This window comes from Canis lupus, chromosome 29 (assembly GCF_003254725.2).
Source record: "Canis lupus dingo isolate Sandy chromosome 29, ASM325472v2, whole genome shotgun sequence".
Lineage (NCBI taxonomy): Eukaryota > Metazoa > Chordata > Mammalia > Carnivora > Canidae > Canis > Canis lupus.
The window spans coordinates 18574578-18599112 of record NC_064271.1 but is presented as its reverse complement, the minus strand read 5'-3'; the positions used below and the strand labels follow the sequence as shown (position 1 = coordinate 18599112).

The 24535-nt window shown below is 35.7% G+C and overlaps 1 long non-coding RNA gene across 2 annotated transcripts in view; it reads left to right on the top strand.

Moving 5' to 3' along the window:
• Window positions 1-3796: 3796 nt before the first annotated feature.
• LOC112678399 (uncharacterized) overlaps window positions 3797-24535 on the top strand; it is a 29642-nt gene continuing 8903 nt past the window's right edge. The window contains exons 1-3 of one of the 2 annotated variants that reach the window (XR_003147541.2): window positions 8125-8323; window positions 9657-9814; window positions 11795-11950. This is a non-coding gene — a long non-coding RNA (uncharacterized LOC112678399). Of the gene's footprint in view, window positions 3878-8124; window positions 8324-9656; window positions 9815-11794; window positions 11951-24535 lie in introns of those variants that run through there. The other variant, XR_003147540.3, reaches the window with a different exon arrangement.

Genomic DNA, 24535 nt, shown 5'->3' with positions numbered 1-24535 from the left:
TGTTTCATGTGGCTAATTTATAGTGAATTTTCCATTATATGGCTGTCATATCACATGCTTTGCTTTACTTTGTGGCTACAGATTTATCTCTAAGAGCTTTCATTTTTAGAAAATCTTTTAATAAGACCTCAAATTCTTAATATTGACTGACATTATTGCAAAGTGGGAAGCATTCCTCTAAGGGTCAATAAAATGTTATATATAGAAGATTACCTAGAGCCCATTTGCAGTCATTTAGTTTCTTGTAACATATGATTTGGAAAACATAGTGGTCTGAACATGGCCGTAACCAAAATTACACAGTTCTCCAATCATCCTCTCTCAGTTAATGTGAAAAGTTTTTTTTTTTATTTTTATTTATGATAGTCACAGAGAGAGAAGGAGAGAGAGGCAGAGACATAGGCAGAGGGAGAAGCAGGCTCCATGCACAGGGATCCCGATGTGGGATTCGATCCCGGGTCTCCAGGATCGCGCCCTGGGCCAAAGGCAGGCGCCAAACCGCTGCGCCACCCAGGGATCCCCCAATGTGAAAAGTTTTATTTCTAAAACAAGAAGCAAAACATTGAAAGCAAGATGAGAGTAGAATGTGTTTACAGAATCTCCCATTACTGCTTCATCATTCAAAAGCATTTGAAAGAAGGTGTGCAGGTACAAGAAATGCAGGGTCCCTGCCTTTTCTGTCCCTTCTACAGAGACCACCCTGAGTATTTGCTTGCAGGAACTTGTAGTTTAACTTCCTCCCCCAGGTGGACTCCCTCACACATACCATGGTATGTCTGGAATAGAGGTACCATCTCAGTCACTTATTGCTAAAGCAGAAAACATTATTGTACAGTAGATAGGAAGAGTTTAGAGGAATATACAAGAGTTTACTTGGTTCAGATTGCCAGCTTATATTACTAAATCTACTCTTTTCTTGCCCTTGGTCCTTCTCTTCAAAAACTTTCAGGAAGCTTCTAGCTCTAAAGCCATCCCAGTTCTGTCTGAGATGCAATGGTGAATCTTGATTCATTTCTATTGGATCTCAAAAGAACAACCACGAAGCCTGATTTCTCATTTCCCACTCAATTTTTCAACCTCTAAAAAATTTTTCTCTCTCTCTCCTCTTGGATTCACTCATTATTCTTTGTTTTCCACACCAAAATTAAGGTTGTTCATTTTTATGGTTTATCTGAGATCTTTTTCTTGTTTGCAGGCTCAAAAGCTGAAACTGGCATTAATTGGTGCATACACACATTCATTCAGAATAAACATATAAAAAACGATATCCTATTTATAAACACACCATTGTTGGATTACAGTGGTGTTGATTTTTCACTATTCTTCACAATTTTCATATATTTTGGTTTTGCTTTTGAAAGTATGGAGACCATTAGAAATTTCCAACTTATCTACAGCTAATATATTTGTAATCTACAGCTAATATATTTGTACTTCAAAAAAATTAAATTAGGTTGATACTATTGTTTTTCTCTTTTATTTGAAATTACTCATCTTTTACCATATTGCCATTTCTTTGTTGACTTATAGAGAAAATAGAAGACTAGAAAAGATTTCCTGCATGGCCACACAGAAGTGGAAGGAAACTCAAACCAGTGGTAAGTCTTTCCTAATTAGTTACTTGACCATTAGTTACTTGATCCTTATTAAAATGTAGTTACCAAGTGGCTTCTTGTGTGTGGCACTCTACCAGGTATAATGAAAACAAAATTGCAAAGTTCTTGTTTTTTAAAACAACCTTTACAATAAGAAGTTATATAAGAAGTTATTTTAAAGGTTAGTTTATATATTATAAAGGTTGGGGATGGACACTTCATCTCTCTCCTTGGGGTGTGGTCATTGTCCAGGAACAGTTCCAGTTCTGGCTAAATTAGAGTAAGTTTTGTTTTGTTTTGTTTACCTATACCACTGATTACAACTCAACACCTAGGGCAAAATACATAAACCAACTATCTGAGAACCATGAAAATAGATAATAAAAGATAGATTGGGGGGCAAAACAAAAACTAAAATAAATCATTATCTTGAAGAAATCTCTATATTCACATTTATTGAAGCATTATTCACAATAGCCAAAGTATGGAAACAACCTGAGTCTTGTCAATGGATGGATAGATAAAGACAATGTGTTGCTATGAATGTTCATGGATAAGTTTTTGTGTAGACATATATTTTCATTTCTTTTAGGTATATACCTATGAATGGAATTGCTAAGTCCTTTTGAGGAAGTGTCTAACTGCCTTACAAAGTGGCTGCACCATTTTATTTTATTATTTTATTTTTTTAAGATTTATTTATTTTAGAGAGAGAGAGTGAGGGGAGGAGTAGAGGAAGAGGGAGAGTATCCTCCAAGCAGACTCCCTACTGAGCATGGAGCCTGACATGGAGCCTGACACGGAGCCTGACACAGGTTCAATCCCAGGACCTAGAGTTTATGACCTGAGCCAAAATCACGAGTTGGATGCTCAACGGACTGAGCCACTCATGTGTTCCAATGGCTTGCACCATTTTAAATTCCTATCAGCAGTGCATGAGGGTTCCAATTCCTCCACAGCTCTATCAATATCTATTATCTGTATCTTTTATTATAGCTATCCTGGTTGATTGGTTTGCTTTCTTCTTTTCTTTTCTTTCTTTTTGTTTTTTTGGAAATATAGTTTTCGATAGATATAAAAATCAGCTTAGTGCAGTGGTTAAGAGCACAGTCTCCATGACAAAATCATCTTAAAGTGGAGTTTTACCACTTGCCAAGATGACCTATGTTACCTCTGTATTTCAGTGCCTTAGACAACTCAGGCTACTATAACAAAATACCATAGACTTGGTGGTTTAAATGACAAATATTTATTTCTCCCAGGTTTGGAGGCTGGGAAATCCAAGATCAAGGTGCTGGCAGATTTGGTTCCTAGTGGAGGGCTCTCTTCCTGGTTGCAGATAGCCACCATCTTACTTTGTGCTTGCATAGAGAGAGAGAGAGAGAGAGAGAGAGTGCTATAACTCTCTTCCAGGTCTTAAAAGGACACTAATGTCATCATGGAGGCTCCACCCTCATGACATCATCTAAACCTAATTACCAAAGGCCCCATTTCCCAATGCCATCACCTTGGGAGTTACGGTTTCAACATATGAGTTTTGAGATGGAAGGACACAAACATTCAGTCTACAGCACTCAGTTTATCCATCCTTATAAAAAGCACTTACTTCATAAAATTATTTTGAGGATTAAGTGGGTTCATATGCCAGGCACAAAAGATAAAGGGCAAAGATAAAGTTGAAGACCAGACAGATTCAGGCACATTGAAATTTAGAACATTTGTTACTTACATAGACAGCAAAAGGAAGAGTAGCCAAAGGTGCCAGCAACCTGGCCCTTGTCCTACACACCAAAATGGATGACACCAAACCAAAAAGGCCAGGTGAGTACCATACACGTTGCTGGCTCTTGCATGGCCTGTGTGGTTACTTGTAAAGTCACCTACAAATATAGGTAAAGCAGCATGTCCTTTGATAAAAATTGCATTACTGAATTTTCCCTTTAGTGCAGTGGCTTCCTGTGGGGAGTATATAATGGGCAGAAAAATGAATGGGAGATTTTCCTTTATACTTTATACAATTAAGTACCAGTGTGTGTGTGTGTGTGTGTGTGTGTGTGTGTATGTGATGGTTTTACAACATGCATAAATTGTGCTATAATTTATAAAAGCCCTTTAAAAATTAGATTAGGCATCAAATTTATGTCTTCATAGCAACCACAGTATTATGAGGTAAGAAGGTCAAATAGATTGAGATGTTTCTCCAAATAAAGGAATGATTGCTGTTGACCTCATAATAGGGGAGACACACTTAAATGCCATTTAGAAAAGCAAACTGATTAAGGGTGAGTTGATACTTAAACTCTTATTTTTCTACTCTGTCAAATGATACACAATTAAAATAAGGGTTTCTGAGCAGGGCTATTTCTAAATTGTGAAGTGGTATAAGCCAAATAGATTTACAACTATCAAGTTGTCACCTGCCTAGCAAAATATCTATCTAATAAATTTAAGTAACAATATTTCAGGATGAAAAAAATGCATAACATTGCTTTGGAGAATACCCCTAAAGGACTTAGCTAAACTGCATCCTTGAGTATGATTTGGATTTGATTTATATGCAAAAGTAACATTTGAAACATTTCACAATGGCTCAAACATCAACCAATCAAAATCGATGCTAACCATTTACAGCTGGTCCACCAGTACTGGTTCCTTCAGATTCCTTAGTGTCTTTGAGAGGAACAATCTTTAAATGACAGCAGCTCCTGCCTAAGTGGAAAAAAAAAAAAAAAAAAAAAAAGCAGAATCCTCTTCTCCCATAATTTATTAAATAATTAATCTTTCAGCTGATTTTGCATCTTGAATAAGTCTTTTTCAGTTGCAGAAGTTAGGGTTGCTAGAAGTTGAGCTCAGAGTTGCTTTTTTTTCTCTTATGACCCAAAGTTACTGTTCTCATAAGTCGATAAGACATTGACAAGGGAGGAAAAATGCCAGCAACTTAGGCAAAAATCACTTGTTCCCAGATGAATAAACTACCCACATCAGAAATCCCTCAACTATGACTCTGAAAGTTTGTGTCTCCAAAGCCTTCATGTGTGACCTTTTAGTGTTGCAGTGTTGGCCCCACCAATAGATTCATGATGGCAGAGTGTTCCTGGGACAGAAAGTTACAGCAAAAGAGAGTTCGTGCCCGTACGCATTGTCTGACGACTTTTGGGTTAAACAAACAGACAACATCAACAATTCCTTGTGCTGCTGAATTATTATTACTACAGCAAGCAAAATTTTCTTCCCTTTATCTTGATGGAGAAGACAGAAAAGTTGAGTTTGAGGTAAATAGATATCATGATTTGGACAAGTAAAAACTGAGAAGAGGGAGAATAAAATAAAAATGAAGAATGTTACATGTAATGGTTAATTTTATGCATCAGCTTGACTGAGCTAAATTTTCCTGTTCTTCCCTGATGGAGTGCTAAGATGCTAGAACTAATGAAGTAGCAATAGCATATGGGCTTCCTGATTTCCTAAGAACCCTGACTCACACTCCCCAGACATTAGTACAGCTATGTGATCTTTTGCTGGATATTTGGATTACTAAGAATTTTCTTTATAATTAATGATGCTATGAGAAACATTACTTGAAAAAATTCTTATCCATATTTTCGTCCTTAAGATAAATTATTAGAAGTGGAGTTGCTGGGTTAAGTATTAATGCTTTAAAGAACATTTTGTCACCATTATCCACCTCCATGTAGGTAAGCAAAATTAAGAAAAGATTCAATTTATATCATATTATGATCCAATTCAAAATCAAACTTCATCTGAATTCTCACCATGACAAAATTGTCCCAAAGAGTTTCCCAAAGGAAAAAAAAATAAACTGAACTATCCCTAAATGTTGTCTGGCAATGTACTAGGATCCAAACTTACTTTTGCACACAGTTGGCATGGTATGTCCTGCCAAGAGCAAAAGTTAAAATATCCAAAAAACAAGCCAGCGCTCATAAAATAAATTATACAGCCTTGAAGGCCCAGTTGGTATGAACCCCGTGCCTATATTCACTAAAGGGATTTAAAAGAGCAAGTTGAAATGGAAGCTGTTTATGGGACTAAATCTCCCTGGTCTTTTCTTTTTCCACTTGTACAGTTTGAAAAGCAGCTGAAGAGAAACATCCAACGTTTTTGGCTCCAGCTGTCAAAAAATAGGAAGTAAAAAAATAAAAAATAAAAAAAAGGAAGTAAATTAAGCCTGTAATTTCAGATCTTTCTGAGAAACTGTCAAGTGTACCTAAGATCCTATTAATTATTGAGAATGAGAAGTAGTTGTGGCTAATTTTTCAAGGGCCTCACAATTCTAGAGTGTCTGCTGAAACTGATGTCTGGCAGGAATATAAGGACTACACTTAGAAAAGTGAACTAGAAATGATGCAAAGCCAAACACAAAAGTGAAATTATTTCTCAAATTTTCTTTAATATGTGTTCTGTTAGCAGTTGACTTTGAGGTAGTACTGAGAAAAAGAGCTATTTTCATGCTACTTTAAGTTTGACATAAATGTTCGCAGAAGAGGTGTATGATTCTGAAATGCTTTGATGATGTATCAAAGGCTTTCGACTCCATTTTAATCTAGAATATACAATACCTCCTGGATCAATGTCAAAACGGCTTGGAGTTCCTGACTGTACATTCCAGAAGAATCATATATTGAAAAGTTGAAAGGAAAATTGTTAAAATGGCTATTAATATATAAAAACTTATTTGTTTTATACATTGGATATCTTTTCTTTGTGGTAAAAACCTGGGTTTGATCATAGTTGAAATGCTATGCTTAAAGAAATTAAAAGGCTCTAGCTCTTTCTTAAGAAAGTAGAAATCTTTTACTCCTGTTATTTAAATATTTTTACATTAGAGTTATGTTTACTTTTATGAAAAATCAGTCTAGATTTTATTTAATTTTAGGGAGATTTAAGAATTTTGTCTTTAAGTGGATTACTTATTGGATTAAAAAAGAGGCACATTGTATCTATTACACATAAATTGAGAAGTGTATACATGTGTGCATGCATTTGACCATATTGACCTATCTCATTATAAGACAATAAAATTGTTTAGGGAATAAAATATAATAGAGTTTATGGGTATAAATAATTGGGATTAATAAATATCAATCAATTCAGGTCACCTTCAACACAATTTTTTATTTATTTATTTATTTATTTTATTTATTTTATTTTTTTATTTTTTTATTTTTTTATTTTATTTTTTTTAACACAATTTTTAAAATTTTATTTATCTATTTATTTATTTTTAGGATTTTATTTGTTTATTCATGAGAGAGAGGTAGAGACACAGGCAGAGGGAGAAGCAGGCTCCATGTAGGAGCCTGATGTGGGACTCGATCCTGGGACTCCAGGATCACACCCTGGGCTGAAGGCAGGCGCTAAACTGCTGAGCCACCCAGGGTTCCCCAAAAATTTTATTATATTTAAATTCAATTAATTAAATGTATCATTAGTTTCAGAGGTGGAGTTCAGTTATTCATCCATTTCAACACAGTCTTTCATTCAAAACATTAATTGAGCACCTTCTATGCTGAAGAGGAAATCTTTCACATAGTGAATAGTTGGATTATATGGAAATTTCCTTCAATCCAAAATTCCATGACAATACTTTTCAGAGATTAGTTTATATAGTCTTCAAAAGACTGCAGCAAATAGTCACATTCCAAGAAGATTGGAACAAAAGTTTGTTAGAGTTGTCTAGTTATTGAAACATACTTCCCCGAGATTTCCCAGATTGTGTTTCCTGGCTAGATTATACTTGCCACGAAAATACCGAAAAATAATATTTATTACAATGACATAATATAATAATATAATAAAAAAGAAAAAGCCCCACAGCAACAAATTGAGTAATGGTAGGAAAATTCATTTATTTTTGAAGTTAATCTTGAGTAGTTGGCTTTTAAAGACAAGCCACATGGAGGAAGGGGGTAAATAGAGCTATTCTATTGAAATTCTGAAAGGGAATTCTAAAAGTACAACACAGACGTTTCGGAATTTAGAGGTTTTATATATAAAGGAGTAATTTCTATTTTAATACTGTGGCTCTGGTTTGAAGAGTAAAGATTTAAGGGGCTAAGGGAAATATCTGTGTATTCAAAGTCTGGTGGTGGTAGGTGGTGAGTAGTAAGACCTGGGTTAATCTGCATACCTACTTACCTCAGGAACCAACCATTCCCAGAAGGCCTCACTGAATAGATGTAGGGGTTGGGGGAATAAGTCATAGACCTTTGGTATTGGGAGTAGCACCATCAACAAAGGGATACGTGGTTACTCCAATGCCAGAGGAGCTGGCAGGAGTGGGGTGGAGATTGAGAGACGAGGAGACAAGTATCCTAACAAAAATGGTCATTTCCTCTATTGTATGACAAACCAGAAGCAACATATGCCTATAGCAATCCACTAGTGATTATTAGTGGGAATAAATGCTTTTGAGGCACTCAGCTGTCTTCCTTCAAATTTTGTTCCATGCAGAATATATTCTAGATTCCTTAGGAACCATTATAGTCCTTAATAAGGAGCTGGGATTGATGAGAGTCTTCTCCAACAGCAGCAGACTCAAAGCAGTGACATATTAGTCTGGAAAAGGAGAACAGCAGGAGGAGGGGATGGAAGGCACAGAGTTTGGACAAATGACATGAGCAACAGAGAAAAAAATGAGTGGCTGTGGCTGAATAAGGCAAAACCCAGATGCTGACCAAGGTCAACAAATACGATGAACAATTATGGTAGGACGAAAATCTTTGTCAGTAAAGACATCAGCACTACAAAAACTACTGAGTCAGTTTCCACACTTGCATCAGATCAAATAATTATTAAATTTTACATTTATCTGTATATCTATTATCTATCTATCTATCTATCTATCTATCTATCTATCTAATCTATCATCCATATCATCTATCATCATCTATCATCTGTCTACCTTCTAGTGGTTCTGCTTCTGACTGATACATCCTCACTTGCATACTTTTCTCTTGCTATATCAAGCTACTTTTAGCTCTTCTAAAACACAAGATGCTCTATCCATATTTTGAGCGTATTTTGTACCTGGATATTTTCCTGTTCTTTGCTGACTATTCTTTGTCCTATTGCTTAAAGCTTTGCTCAGTCACCACTTCCATAGAGCCTGTCATAAGCCCCTTCATTTCAGTTTGTTTCAATCCCTGCAGTCTTCCAGAATACTGTCCATCTACCAATTGCAATGTCTCTTTGGGTTGTACATCTCCTCCAGTAAATTGTTTAAAAACAGGAAACTCTCTTTCCATTATTTTTTAGAACAGTACCTGGCATAATATAGATATCCAATAAATTTGGGGGTATATTTAATTGAATTATGTTTTATTTTCTTAGGCCTAGATAAATTCAAAATATTTAATTATTTCAGATATGCAAAAAAATGAACCAATGTGTTTGTAGTTTTTCTCTGCTCATTTTAGCAACCTATGTATTTAATTAGTATTCATGAAGCTCAAAATATTACAATGAACAAAGCTTTTAATCATGTATATGACAGTTTACTATATTCCCAAGTTCCAAGAATATAGCACTGGATTCTTTATGTTCATGAAACTTATATTCCAGTGAAACACTAGGGGATCTAGTGATATCTTCAAAAGCTAGTTCATTAAAAATGTAGATTTCTCTAAAAATATACAATCTGTATTTTTTGGAGACAGGATATATGCTCTACTACTTGGCATGAAAATATAGTCCTGTCTCTATTAATTTTCAACGTAATCAATGGATTTAATAACTACGTTGATAGCAAGAATTCTAGTACCTTCTCTTCCCTCTGGATTTTCTGTGAACCAGAGGGCATTACACATCCCAAAATGGAAAATAAGGTAGTAATTGGCTTCTATATCAGAGTTAGGCTAGTGTTAGTCTCAGTCTATTACTGCATCTACCTCTTGCTGCCACATGGTGTCACCTTTAGAAACTGACCCTGCATGATGTGACAATGGTGGCCTTCTGTAGTTTGATACTCCCAAGGCAAGATCTCATTTGTTCTTTCTTTCTTTCTTTCTGCAAAATTAAGTATAATCCCTTTCTCTCTAGACTAACTTCTAACAAAGGTGTCCCATGTTTGGATTCTTTAAATCCCATCTGTCAGTGTTGAAGTCTTTTAGATTACGTACATGTCTCCTCATATTCGTCCTTTTCTATACCACCACCAGCCAAATACCCAAGGAAGCAGCCGGCTCCAAGAGCAACAAGTAAGTCTGCAGTATCTCATGGACTGGGATTCTCTTATTTCCTACCCCCCAAAATTCACATTCTAAAACCTGGGAGTTTAAGTCCTCAGAAACATTCATTCCTTGGTCAATGAGACTTATAACCAGTGCCTCCCCCCACAACCATCTCTGGAGAAAGATACCCCCCTTTGACCCAGGAAGGTTAGCCAACACCTCTAAAAGAACCTATCTTCTCTTAATGAAGAGCGACTTCACGTTCTAAGGGTTTTACCTGTGCCATGGGATTTTCCATTGACTTGTACATATTTAAATTTGGAAAAGGGCTTGGGTTAGTAATTCATATGATACCTTTTTGTTACTAGCTATTTTTTTGCATTTTATTTATTTGCTTCAGGGTTTTTGCTTTTTTGTAGGAGATTCTGTTATTGTGTAGTGTACTCTATTTGATCTCTCCAAAGTTTACTTTTTAAAAAAAATGTTATCCACATCCTCCCTTAAGAGAAGTTTCAGGCCATCTCATCTTCTAAAGACCCTGTGTTGGCCTGAGAGTCCTAAAGCAAATGATTGCATTGGTCACATCATTGCCTTCCTCTGATTACACCACATTGAACCTTCTGGTTCCACCCACCAGTCTGGCCTCATGGTCACGCTAACCACAAGCCAAAACCTCACATTTCTCTCCAGTGTGGCTTCTCTCTGACTGATGACACAGTTTACACTGACCCTACACACAGTCTGCAACTGTGTTGAATGGGTGGGAAAAGGCTATGGGAAAAACTAGTTCCTGGCACAATGCCACTAGAAAATTATCCCTTTAGGAAACAAACTGACCATCTCTCTCTGGTGTTTTCCTGTTTCTCCCACTTAGAAATGTTTCTTGGTAGCACACTTAAGTTGAGAAACAAAAGGCCATGCTTCAAAAAACTCTTCCCCCAAATCACTGCTTTTCCTGAAGAGAAGTCATTCGGTAATTCCCAGCCTTCAGTACTTTCCTGCCCATGATGTATGGATATCTTTTGAGTCCAACTTTGGTTGACAATATAGAGCAAACTGAGTATGCCAAGTGGTAGAATAAGAAGTAGATAATAGTTTTTTTTTTTCCTCTGAAAGAAACTGGTATGAATGGAAAGTACTCAGAAATGTAAAAAAAAGAAGTACATCAATTTGGACAACTAAATCGTGCAAATGGGCTAAAAAATTGACCAGAGAAAGAGTCAGAAACGACTTAGTTCAAATTTAAATCTGCACACAGAACATTACAAGAGCTCAGAGGAGAAGGACTTGGACAAGAAGCAAACTGAGGACCGTGAGGCCACAGAACCAAGAAAGATGAACTTTATAAGGGAAAATAAAATCTCATGGCAGATCTCCTCATGGATTTATAGTTTCAGATGGGACAATTATACCTAAAAAAGCAGCTAATATTTATTGATCATTTACTATATAGGACAGTCTATCATCTCTAACCCTTCTGACAACCTCTAAAGGGCTATTAACTGTTTATAAGTATTTTGCAAGATGAGGAGTATTTGGCTGAGGAAAGTTACCTAATTTGCCCATGGCTACATTGCTAGTAAAAGGCTGAACCAGAATTCAGATTTCCATCTCTAACCAACTTGTTAGAGAGCTAATCTGGGACACAGTCATATCAAACAAAAAAGAATAAAACGATATAACATATGATAAATAATCAAGCTCATATGTGCTATAAAAATTGGCATTTATTTGAAGTTAGGTATTATTTATATACCCTTTATGATATAAATGCTATTATTTAAACAAAGCTAAAGTAAGATTAGTAAACAGTGGCAATTAGGAGTGATTAATATTAGGACTTACTAAAAGTGATATGTGTGAGAAAAATACAACAATATTTTAGTAACTTTTTTCATACTCATGATACATTAGGATATTTCTATTATTTTATTTCTTTTGCCAAAAATACTTTCTGAACTGCCTGAAACCTTTAGGAGGTTCTTCTCTTTTATGTAAATTGAACAGAGTGAAAAAAATGTGTGTTGACTTGCACTTCTAATCAAGCCCAGATTACACCAATTTCTGGTGTCCTTCCAATGTGATGATGTCAAGCTAAATCACCTCTCAACAAAAAGCATTTGAGCATGGAATACTTAGCATTTGACTTCATAGGAACAGCAGGTAAGTTTACACTTGTATAATATTAATTTTCAGATCTCAAAAAATCTCTGTGTCTATATCCTGTTTTGGTAGACTGGTCATTTGTCAATTGGGGCCTTTGGGTTTGCAAATACATCATGTAGGCTCCCAACGTCTAAAATGTCCATCATTTTAAAACCCTGGGAGGCAGAGTGAACATCATTCTAAATTATAACTTTATTTCTCAGGGCAAATATTTATTTTTATTATTTTTTAAAGATTTATTTATTTATTCATGAGAGACACAGAAAGAGGGGCAGAGATATAGGCAGAGGGAGAAGCAGGCTCCCCACAGGAAGCCTGATGAGGAACTTGATCCCGGATCACGGGATCATGCCCAGAGCTGAAGGCAGATGCTCAACTGTTGAACCACCCAGGTGTCTCTGTTTATTATTATTTTTATGACATACATAATTTAAACTTGTGAAATGAAATTACAGTTTCAGTAAAGAAGTTGAAAATTGCTTATGTTGACTGTCCTTCAGTGCTTACAATTTTTTTTTAACTCTAAAGCTGTCTTTTATCCTTGAAGCAAGTAACTTTTTGCCATATGTGAGTTTAACAACTAACAGGTAATATTGAACAACTCAAGTTCAATCAGTTCACATTTTTTCTAGGCTCCTTATGTCCTCTTCAAAGATCAACAAATAATTTTGGAGATCCAGTATAGAAATTTATGTTTTACTATTATCTTTTCCTGTATTCTCATTCTCTATATGTTTCCAAATTAGGGAATATTTTCTTGTCCCATATTTTGGAAATATATTACAGCAGGCCCACATTTAAACATCCTTTTTTTTAATGTCTAGCAATAAGAGCCATTTTGTAGACAAATGTCTAAGAAAGGAACTTCTTTCATTTCTGCAAAATCAAAATTTTATTAATTGCTTTTGCACAGGGGTGCCTGAATAGCTCAGTCAGTTAAGCGTCTACCTTCAGCTCAGGTCACAATCTCAGGGTCCTGGGGTAGAGCCTCCCATCAGGATCTGTGCTCAGTGGGGAGTCTGCTTTTGTCCCTCTGCTCCTCCCCCAGCTTGTGCATGTGTGCTCTCTCTCTGTCAAATAAGTAAATAAAATCTTTAAAAAATTGCTTCTGCACATTTTGAAGAAAGTGAAAAGTGACCAAAAATGGTCATTATGTAAACTTAAATATCACCAGCAAGCAAATCATATCTCTTTCTAACAATGTTGTATGCTAGGTAAGCAGGAATTTGTAAGTAAGACCTTTTTTCTTCTCTTTAGTAAGAAGTTTATAGACTAAATGGAAATTGCCAAAATTTACATTTGCACCGTTCATCAAATAAGCAGATAAATTAGCAAAGTGCAGTTTGTATTTGGACAAGAAAACAATTTTTGTCTTATGTTTTCTGCTGTTCCAGAAGATAATTTGTTTTTTAAAAAGTTCTATTGAAGTATAACTGATATACAAAAATTGCGCATATTTAATATTTTGTTGAGTTTGGACATTGCAAACACCCATGACACCATCACTACAATCCAGGTTCTAAACATACCAATCATTTTCCAAAATTTCTTTGTGTTCTTTTGTGTGTGGGAAGAACACTTAACATGAAATCAAGCCTCTTCACATATTTTAATGTACACAATACCATATTATTAACTATATAAATACTCTGTTGTATAGCAGATCTCTAGAATGTATTCATCTTGTGTAACTGAAACTTTATACCCATTGAAATTTAATTCCCTATTTTCCCCCCTCCCTGCCAGATCCTGGCAACCACTGCTTGAATTTCTTTTTTTATGAACTTGACTATTTTAGATAACTCCAAATAAGTAGAATCATTCAGCATTTGATCCTCTGTTACTGTCTTATTTCACTTAGAATAATGTCCTCTAGTTCCACCCATCAGAGTATCAAAGAACTAAAAAATTTTTGGTGGTTGTTGTTGCTGTGATCCAATACATTACCTGGTATACTGTACAAAACATGATTTTTAAATAAGATTTGACAGGATATATGCTGTGCTATGGGGCCAGCACATTGTTACTAAAATATTCCCTCCCCTTTTTTTTGCCCGTAAGATATTTTAACTGCAAATTCTGAATCAGCAAATGGTACTCGGTATCATAGAGCAATGAAAGCAATGGTACAATAAACTGTATTTGTTGCTGTGGTATACCCAAGCTAGTGCAATGGCTGTTCTTTTTGGCTGACTGTGACATATTTTGAGGAGATTTTTAAAAATGGTGAAGATAGTATAATATCTCTACAGAAAAAAAGTATTACTGATGTCAATTAATACACCCTGTCATCTTTTGCTTTCAAAATAAACCTGAAGAATAAAATTGAGCTAGTTTTGAATTAAGCATTTGTAAAATTTGAACTTTAATTTAAAGGTAAATCCAGGTTTAATTTCAGTTATAGGATCCTCAGTTTTAAATTACAGAATGGCTATTGAAAGACTATATTACATCTAGAATATAAGTTTAAAATGTTTACTAATAATTGCTTTTGCATAAAATTTAAAATTATAATACTAATGATTTAATTAAGGCAGTAATAAAGGGAATTATCAGTTTAGTTTCTTGGATTATGTGGCTATATAGTTCTTTAAATCAATTAACTTTGAGTCTTATCTTACGGACCATTCATATTTTCTTATATATAAATAGTCAAAATAATTGGTTATGGACATCTTTCCTTGGCTGGACTTCATGTAAACATCTGGCTTCCATTCTCTGCATGCTGGATATCCACAGTGAGATGGTTATTACAAAATAAAACAATTTCAGCACATGGAGAAGTCCTGCTGTAGGAGGGTATATTCAATTCACATACACATATAAACACCTCTATAGAGTCACATCTACTTCTAAAACAGAGCTGCCCACTTTTTTTTTTTTTTTTACTATACAATGAAAATCCTATTTGGACTGCTGTTTTACTCATGTTTACTTTGAGATCCCTGCTATTCTGCTTTCCTCAAATTGAACTGAAAATATATTTCTTCACCTTTTGGGAGAGGGATCCATTTATTACCAAATATTTTTTCATCATTCTCTGAATCTACACATGACATGACACTAAATTGTATGTATTAACACACTTCAGGTTTTGGAACTGTATTTTTCACACTTAAATTTCTTAAAAGTCTCATCTAGTTGCTGCTTAGCATTATCTATTTGTCACAAATTGGGATCTCCTTAAAGTTTCCATATTCATACAGATCAAGCTACTCAAAGTTGTGCTTTTAGCTGAAAAGCACATCTGAGTTAATTATTTGTAAGCATAAATTGCAGTTTGCTACTCTCTGATAAACTTGCCTCTTCTACATCAAGTTCTAAGGAATGACTTGAGGCAATTATTTGCCAAAGGAAGTCCAGTAGCATTTAAGGCACTTCCAGATCAATTCCTATCATATACTTCCAATTTTGACTGTTTTTCCCAAACATGTATTCAGAAATTGTGTTTATTCTCAGAATTGTGTTTCACTCAAAGTATCTGTTATTCCTGGTGTTTCTGACTTTACTGATTTCTTCTACCTGGAAACTCTCCTATCATCTACTCCCTTTAATCTTGCCCTTTCTTTCAAGCACAGCTCAAATATCAGCCCTTTTATGTTACCTTCCAGTTGTCTTGGTAAATAATTCTGAGCATTCATTACACTTCCGACCTGTCTGTGGCACTTTCTCCATTACACCCTGAAGAATAATTTGTGTCTTTGGTCTCTTTTTTACTGGAATGGGAACCTCTTGAAAATGTAGATTGTGTCTATTCAAGTCCTCTGCTAATTTTTAAATCAGGTTTTTTTGTTTGTTTGTTTGTTTTTTGGTATTAGGTTGTGTGATGCATTCATTTCATTTTAGCATGGCCCACAGTGCCTTGAAATGTGCTTGGTCAAGAAGTGTTTGTTGGAACAATTATTTTCAATCCACTTCTTTACTTATTTTGGTTCTTATGACTAGGACAGTAGATAAAAGCTCTTCAACCTATATAGGAATTACGAAATGACAATTGCTTCTTCGTCTTTTTCTAGCATGTCTCAGATCCACTTCTTGACTACTGGGCACATGTCTCCATTTTAAATTACTCTCTTTCCAGCAACTGGTTCTGGGTCCTCCATCCTATTCATGCTTGGATTCACTAAATCTTATTTGTACTGATTCTCTTTGCTTGTAGTTTCTTCTTTCTTACCTAATGTCTGTTTAGTGGAGACCATATACATCACATTTCACATTCAAAAGTCGTTATCAGTGTGCTTATTCCCCTCTGAAGTCATTACCGAATTATTCTCTGTTCCCTGGTGCTTGCAGGTTAGACTTGTCCTTATATCTTCCATGGTGACATATAGCACACAGTAGTTAATAAATGCTCTGTTATTTGTGGTCGGAAAAAGTCGGATAGATGATTTATGGTCAGTTCTTCATACCCTCATGTAATTAATTTAGTCATTCCTTACCTTAGATATCAAAACCCTTAATTTTTTCTCTTTCTTCTATGTATACCACATATTACTTCTAGTCTCATCAAATTGGATTATCCTTACTATCTCAAGTATACCCTGTGTCTGGAGTATACACCTTTCATGTATATCATTTTTGTGCTCACCTCAAACAATGAGATAGTATAGCAATATGTAGTCAATACAGTGTAATCGTTAAAACTGTGAGCCCTCAAATAGATGGGCCTCGGTTAGATCCTAACCTTGTCTCTTATTTCATCACCTTGTTTTCTGTTTTTAAGTAATTCATTTAATTTTGTTTCCTCATCATCAACTGAGCATAATAATAAGATCCACTTCTAAGGATACTTGTGAGAGATAAATACAACCATGTACATAGATTGCTCATATTTTGTTTTGAACATATGAGGGGCCCAATTAATGGTAGTTATTATTAGTTTAGTGATCATTGTTCTAGAGAACTTTCCATCCTTTTAAGAGGCATGGGCTAAGGATCTCTGAGACAAAGTAACTCACAAATACTCTCTATGGGATAATAAAAATGACTGCAAGGACAGGATGAAACAGAGAGCAAAACAGAAGGCCTGGTTAATATTCCTTCCTTTGACTTCTTGACCACTCTGCATGTTCTATAAGGTACCTGCAATGATGAGAACTCAATAATTGATCAAGTCATCAAAGCCTTAAAAAAAAAAAAAAAGACTAGAAACCAGAAATAAATTAGTGATTACCTCCATACATTTGCTTTTTAATTTTATGATCATTATAAATATTTTTATGTGCTAATTGTCGAAAGCAGGAATTGCCTTTCGTAGGCCATGTTGCAAATGAAGACATGGAAGTACATAACCCTGCCTTGGTTACATAAATTTCAACAATAAACCATTTGCTTTAACATCAAAATATTCTTGCATAAAGTTCATAAAATTTGAATTACTTAGAGATCATTATTAAACCTAGCTCCTTAAAATTAGTGGGGTGGCATTTATTGCATTTGTTTTGAAAGGCAATTGCTTTCCTTGTGTCCTTGGAATTCTTCAGAGGTGGTTTTAGAATGGTGGCTTGCTATATAGAGGATTTCATTCCTCACTCCAAAAGCTATTGATTATTATCTCTTCATTTTCAGTGCAAATTTATGCTTTCCTGATAGGAGCCAGCCAAACATTTGTAAAAATCAAATAGATAGCGTTAACAGCTATATTGATTTAGAAATACAAGGAATTGGTTTTGATTCCGTGTCTAACTGTAATCTTTAGGCATGGCATGCTTTCACCTTGGATTTGGGGCTGCCTTTGATTCAAATGTTGACAGTAAATAACCTTGTCTGATTCAGTTCAAGTTCTCTTGACACTGGTTTTTCTGGCTTGTTTGCCTCTGTCTCAAATTGAGCCTAGGCATTATTCACAAATCTGGTATGATTCATTACTTAGGCTATAGAAAAGGCATTCACATTCCACTCTAAGGCTGTCACCATGAAGCCCACAGAGGGAAAAAAAAATAAAAGACTTCCAGTAATTGGGTGGAGCAAGGTGTGGGTCTGAGACCTTCCTTAACCATTCTAAAAGGAGTCATTTTAGTGGAATGAACTCATGTTGTGGGGTGGGAGAGTTGGTGCCTTATTTTTAATTTTAAGGGGATTTACACCACATTCTTCCTTCTTAACAAAACAGTGGCAGCAATAAGGGCATTACCTGCCAACATTAGCTGATGTAAAACAGACTTGAAGAACTCCCTCCATTGTCTATGCTAAAACACCCACTCATTATACACCCTCCAGTTGTGATGAAGGATCCGATTTTGCTGTAAATGTCAGCCAAAGCCTGGTTTGTTTTTCCCCATCAGGATTTCAAAGGTTACTCAAAACAATGTTTCACAGAAATTATAAAGAGACGGAGGTTTTCCTAATGAGAATCTGATCTCTGTGACTTGCTTTTTATTATAGCGTTCCTATACACAGGCTTCTGTTGACTCACCCTTCAATAGTTAACCTCTGAAGTCAGCGTTGGAAGTCTGGCTTATATGTAAACTAACACCAATTTGTGGCCGGCAAAATATGATTTCAAAGGCCAGTTACTTTAAGAAAAACAAGCTATTTTTTTAAGCTGAAAAAGAGCACCACAAACCATAATCGGATATGCAGCATTTTTCCTGTATTTAAAATATCAATGTACCATTTTATAGCTAATTAATCCTTCAAATTACAAAGAGTCATAGGGGATGATTGCCATTGTGTTTTGATCATACTGAGGTAGGGGAATTTGAAGCTTTGGTGACAAAGACTTCCTTTCCTTAACACAGTAAAATCACACCTTATATTCACTCATTCAGCAATTATTTATTGTTTTCTTTTGGTTTGTGTTCATTCATGCTGTCAACAATTTTGTACATGATTACACAATAAAAATGACAAGGCAAATTGTATTGGAATCTTCTTAAATTCTATGTAGAGATCAATGAACCTGTATGAATATGAATGGCGGTAGTTATACCCTTATGACATGGGTCTGGGGCAGGGGGTGAGGCTAAAGGGTAGACTCTAGAGGGTGGTTAGCTCTAATGCAGTACTTTGAGAAGTCTTCAAATATGAATGTTTCAGAAATTGTTTCAGTCAGTTTCATTGCCTCTGACATTGAGGCAAAATAATCCAAGGGTTCTGTGTTCCCAATTTACACCAATAGATTTTTCTGAACACAATGCTCATTCCCTCCTCTTTACTCTGTATTATTTTACCTGGAAGATGGTTTCTTCAATTCTGCCCAGCTAATCTCCACCATTTTTATTGAACCAGGCAATGCTCTAGCTTCTACTTAAAAACTAACCAGATTACTACACTTCACATTGGTTCTGGGTACTTCTGAAATCTTAGAACACTGGTCACTACCAGTGATATTAGCATGGAACCTATTATTCTATTTGTCTCATCTATCAGATGAGAGAGTCAATTCCCTGAGCTCATGAAGTGAGACTGTTGAGTGTATATTTCACATCTTTATCTTCTCTATCTTCCACTGCAAGCATGGTGAGTGTGTAATAGAAATAACAGAAGATACTTAATGATTGTCTTGTTTAACTCTACAATTTTCCCAATAAGGGGTTGTTGAACACCCCTGGAGACATAGAATTTATGAATCATGGAGGCAGTCCTCGTTATTTTATAGCACTAATTGTTATAAAGTTTTCCCTATTCAGAGCAAAGCTCTCCTGCTGTTGTATTGAATGAAGCATCATTGCCAATTTTTAAAGTCATATTTCCAGGGCAGAAATGCTGAAAGCAGACAATATCTGCACCTCTGATGAATCCGGCTTTCCAGTCATTTAACTGGAGACACAGCAATCCAAAATGTGATCTCTGGGCTTAGATAAATATGAAATTAGATGCATTTCATTACCCAAGTGCTGTTTTGTTGGTGGTGCTTATTTTTTGCTGTTACTGTCCTGGAGAGTTCTTTTTAGCAAATGGAAATGAATAGTACAAGCAACACATAAAGAAAAGAGTTTCCTACTTTAGAAGAAATAAGAAAATATAACCTATGAAGCCTTCCAGGTACTACAAAGAAGAAAAACATTAAACACAGGACAGAAATCCTAAGTTTCAAATCAGTTTCAAAAGTTCCAAACGAGTATTTAATTGAAAGAATGAGGTTTTGTAGATTTCTCAATAATAAAAAAATTTTAAAAAATGAAGGCCAGGAACCAATCAATCTCTCTGTTTTTAATCAGTTGCAACACTGATAATGATAAAATCATTACGGCCCTTTATGGCACTACTTTTCACTCAATCTAAATTTGTTTTTGTAATATAGTCTGTGTTTTTGCCAGTGTAAAAAGGCCAGTGGTCGGTATGGAACAAACATTTTGCTTCTTAATAAAGCTCAAAGAAATTCTAAAAGCAAATAATAGTGTGGCAATTCTTTCTTTCTTTCTTTTTTTTGATCTGTTCTCTTTAAACAGACAAGTAGTGAAATACAGTGAAAAACTGAAATAATAAAGACAAGTTTAATGTGAAACTTTTCTGGTTGCTAGTTTACTGTAAATTTCCAGATAAAATTTCCAAATATAAATCCTTAAATTATGTTAATGAAGAGTCCTTGAGACCAAAAACAAAACAGGCCCTGCAAATATGCAGCTAGGCATTCAGTAACCCACGTGCTCACTACAAGTACTTTGCAAAACTAAGGTACATATTGTCTTCTGTGAGAAATTTTCCTTACATAAAATACTAGGGGAAAAAACAAGAAACTAAATAACTAGAAGAACATATGGAAGCTCATGGAAAATACTGTGGAAAAATCCCAGGACAAATGACTAATGCTCGTTGGAAATAGATATCGCAAGAGGGACAAGAGACTACTACATTTTGTTTGAAAAATAATAGTCCATGATTAATAGTCTTATAGCATTTTAAACCAGGGCCTCACATTTCTTTAAGAAAAAACATGCTTTTGTCTCTTAGGTGAAAATCCTAACGAGGAACAAGCAGTGAGAAACTGAAAGGCTGCAGATTTGAACTGGGATGGGTCAGAGTGCCACTCGTAGTCTGATTTCAGGGCCTGGTACCTAAAACTCAGTCCCATAGGTTCCTTCCAAAAAGGCTACAAATTGCAAATGTTGAGTGCTGCCTGCCTAACCTGCCAGTGCTTGGCAGCAGCATCAATCCTATAAGGTAATCTTTCTCATGGAAGTAACAGCCATTAGGTGACTTAACAAGGGAGTGCATGAGGTGGTCACGAGAAGGATGTCTGTAACAGTGATTCCTTGCTGATACTTTCTATTAAATCTAAACTTCCTGCCACTCACTGATCAACTTGCACAAAACCTGATGATAAATAATTCGACCAGGCTTCCAACTCATTGTGTCTGTATTGATGAATCAATCCTAAGTTGGTCTTCCTGCACTAGGTTATAATGTGAATGTCAGTGAAATCCAAGGTATTGATATTCAGGATCTCCACTGGTAGAGTGTAGCACCATTAGTTTTATTTGGTATCTCCAGAAAGGCTCAACTTTTTTTTTTTTTTTTAATCGAGTATATTGCACCAAAAATATTGGAAAATAGTGTAATACAAAGAGGAAAAAAAAACATATTTTGTGGCACCTGGGTGGCTCAGCCAGTTAAGTGTGGGACTCTTGATCTTAACTCAGGTCTTGATCTCAGGGTTGTGAGTTCAAGCTCCCCATTGGGCTCCATGCTGTGCATGGGGCCTACTTAAAAAAACAAAATGAAAAATCTGCACATATTTTTATTTATTTCTTTTTTAATTAATTAATTAATTAATTAATTAATTTATGATAGTCACACAGATAGAGAGAGAGAGAGAGGCAGAGACACAGGCAGAGGGAGGAGCAGGCTCCATGCACCGGGAGCCCGACGTGGGATTCGATCCAGGGTCTCCCAGATCGCGCCCTGGGCCAAAGGCAGGCGCCAAACCGCTGCACCACCCAGGGATCCCTTTATTTATTTCTAGGGAACATTTTTTATTGAAGTTCTAGATTATTTTTTCAAAATAAAATTTATTGATTTTAAAGAAACAGTCTTTCTAAAAGTATGTATCAATTTATACTCTGCTAAGAACTGCTCACTAAAGGAAAACAAAAATGATTTCTGCTCCTAAAAGCTTAGAGGTAGCAAGTTTTAAATCTTGTTTTCTTTTAAAAAGGATATCAAGACTAGCCAGTAGAAGGAACACTTTTTTTTTCCCCAGGAAATGAAGCAACTATATTTTAGTTTTGCATATATTAAAGGCAAGACGTAGGTAAGGCTTTTTTGAGGAAAAGCAATTCAAATCTTCTGGTTCGATTTGGCCAAGTAAACTCATGTGTTTGTATCTTTCATCTCTCACTGCCAAAATTCTATGAAAAAGTTAAGATGAAATGTATATTAATGAAAAGAATATATCCAGAATTATGGCATGATGGGAAAAAAATAAGACTATCATCATGCATCTGAAATATTGAGATATCTCTGGGAGATTAAGGCAGATGAACATAAAAACTATGAGAGAGAGAGAGAGAGGATCATTATAGAGGGGAGATTAGTGCTTCCTGTCAAAACTCCAGGAAAATGCTGAATTTGGAGACAATTACAAAGAGGTCTCTATCAGGGTAATTAAATGTGAGGCTATTGGCAGAGGGGCACGGAAAAGAGGATGAGGGAGCACAGAAGTAAAAGCCAATAATATGAAGAGAAAGAACAGAGGTGACATTAGAACAATGACCCCACAAGGAATAGACCTAATGGTAATGCAAAAAACAAAAATCGCAAGAATTAAAAAACCAAAAAAAAACCCCACCTAACTTGTACTTTTAGGGAAAACCAGAGGATTGCACATACATCAAATATAAACAAACTGCTATGAAAAAGAGTGATTGACAACTCTATAAATTATTCCATATATATTGAAAAGTAATGGCCAAAATTAAAAGTTTAATAGAAGGGCTAAATATGTCTATTGTTGAAGACTATTATAAACTGGATGTTTGTGTCCCTGCCAAACCCCAAATTTATACCTTGAAGCACTATCCCTCAGTAAAATGGTATTAGGAGGTAGGGCCTTTGGGGTACAAATGTATTGATCTGAAGGAGCACCTGTACCCCAATGTTCATAGCAGCAATGTTCACAATAGCCATCTTGGAGAGAGCCAAGATGTCCATCGATAGATAAAGAAGGTGTGGTGTACATATATATACAATGGATTATTACTCAGCCATCAGAAAAGATGAATATTTACCATTTACAATGACATGGGTGGAACTAGAAGGTATTATGCTGAACAAAATAAATCAACTAGAGAAAAACAATTATATTGTTTCCCTCATATGTGGAATATAAGAAACAGTGCAGAGGATTATAGGGGAAGGGAGGGAAAACTGAATGAGACGTCATCAGATAGGGAGATAAACCACGAGAGACTCAACTATAGGAAAAACTAAGGGTTGATGGAGGGGTGGAGGGTGGGAGCATGGGGTAACTGGGTGATGGGCATTAAGGAGGGCAGATGATGAGCACTGAGTGTTACATGCAACTGATAAATTATGGAACTCTACATCTGAAAGTAATGATGTACTTACTATATGTTGGTAGTTGAATTGAATTTAAATTAAAAAAAAAACACACAACAAAAGGAGATAGGGCCTTGGGAAAGTAATGAGGTTTAATTCAGATCTTGATGGTGCAGCTTCATGATGGGATGAATCAGTGCCTTTACTAGAGACTTGCTTCCCCTCTCTGCTCTCCACCATTTGAGGATACAGAGAGAAGTCGGTAGTCTGCTCCCTGGAAGAGGGCCCTCTCCTCACTGTCCTGGCACCCTGATTGCAAACACCTAGCCTCAAGAGTTGTGAGAAATAAATTTCTGTTGTTTTGACATCCAGTTCATGATATTTTGTTACGGCAGCTTAAGCTGGCTAAGACAAAGATTGAATTGGACATCGATAAAAAAGGATATCTTTCAGAAGGTGGACGTAAAGCATTGAAGTCCTAGAGAAGAAGTTATATCCTTGATTATTGATGGGGGCAAATCATGGCTAGTATCACTCAACTGGAGTTTCAGGACAAGAGATTAGGGGGAAGACAATCAAAGGCAAGATGTAAAAATTACATTGAGATTAAGAAAGATTTATAACTTCACATATGTGCTAGGCAGATCTCTTGAAATTTCTGAGCAATGAGAATAAAAAGAATAGCCAAAAAGCAAGCCTCCTACCATGGAGACTAAAGCTCTCATTAGATTTCTATGAAACTCACAATGCAGGAAGATAAAGATAAATAAAGTCTTCAAAATGCTAAGGGAAAACAGTACATATGCATAAAATACTATTTCAGATGTACTGGCACTTAGAAAGTACATACTGTCTCTGAACAAAATTATTCAACAAAAGAATCTGGTGAAAGGCAAAATTAAAAAAATAAAGAGTGAGACATGCAATATAAGAAAAAGTATTGGGCAGTTCAGGTGTCTCAGCGGTTTAGCACCACCTTCAACCCAGGGAGTGATCCTGGAGTCCGGGGATCAAGTCCCACGTCGGGCTCCCTGTGTGGAGCCTGCTTCTACCCTTGCCTGTGTCTCTGCCTCTCTCTCGGTGTGTCTTTCATGAATAAATAAAAATAGAATCTTAAAAAAATAGAATCTTAAAAAAAAA